Source organism: Alosa alosa, chromosome 2 (genome assembly GCF_017589495.1).
Source record: "Alosa alosa isolate M-15738 ecotype Scorff River chromosome 2, AALO_Geno_1.1, whole genome shotgun sequence".
Lineage (NCBI taxonomy): Eukaryota > Metazoa > Chordata > Actinopteri > Clupeiformes > Clupeidae > Alosa > Alosa alosa.
Genome location: NC_063190.1, coordinates 15,606,539 through 15,607,140, shown reverse-complemented (window position 1 = coordinate 15,607,140; position 602 = coordinate 15,606,539). Strand labels below are relative to the sequence as shown.

Genomic DNA, 602 nt, shown 5'->3' with positions numbered 1-602 from the left:
CACCCCAGATGGGACTCAAACCCACAATCCCTGGCTTAGAAGGCCAGTGCCTTATCCATTAGGCCACTGGGGCATTCCCTTAAGTCACCTCAGTAAGGACCATTATTAATGAATCATGTCTGCCCAAGGTGATCAGCTAGATTCCACTCATTCCAAGTCACTTTTGGATCTTAGTCTTCTTTGCTCCAACCTAATATAGCCACTCCCAAGAAAATGCGTATTTTCCATATCCTCCCCAGCCCACTACTCTACCTAGTCGATCTGACTAGCCCACCAAATTTACCCAAAGTTTCAGGAATGTCTGATTGTCCTGGTTCATGCCCCTAAGATTGCTTCCAGGCAGTTCTCCACCACCAGGAGATGCTCAAGAACCTGATATGGAGATGGCTACTTCTCCATCCACTTGTTCCTCTGCACCCTCAGCTCAGCTTGACTTGCCTACTACTCTTCCTACGCCTGAAAACCCTGGGAAGACTGGCTTTGCAGTCTTTGGGCCATGCAGAGAACTGGTCTTTACTTTTGAGAAATTAGATTACTGCAATAGTCAGGTGTGTGATCTGTCAAAGCAAATGGGACGGAGTCGGTTTCATTTAGAGGCTAAA

The 602-nt window shown here is 47.0% G+C and overlaps 1 non-coding gene across 1 annotated transcript; it reads right to left on the bottom strand.

Moving 5' to 3' along the window:
- trnar-ucu lies at positions 1-73 on the bottom strand. The gene has a single exon. It is a non-coding gene; the product is annotated as a tRNA-Arg (tRNA).
- Between the last annotated feature and the right edge of the window lie 529 nt (positions 74-602).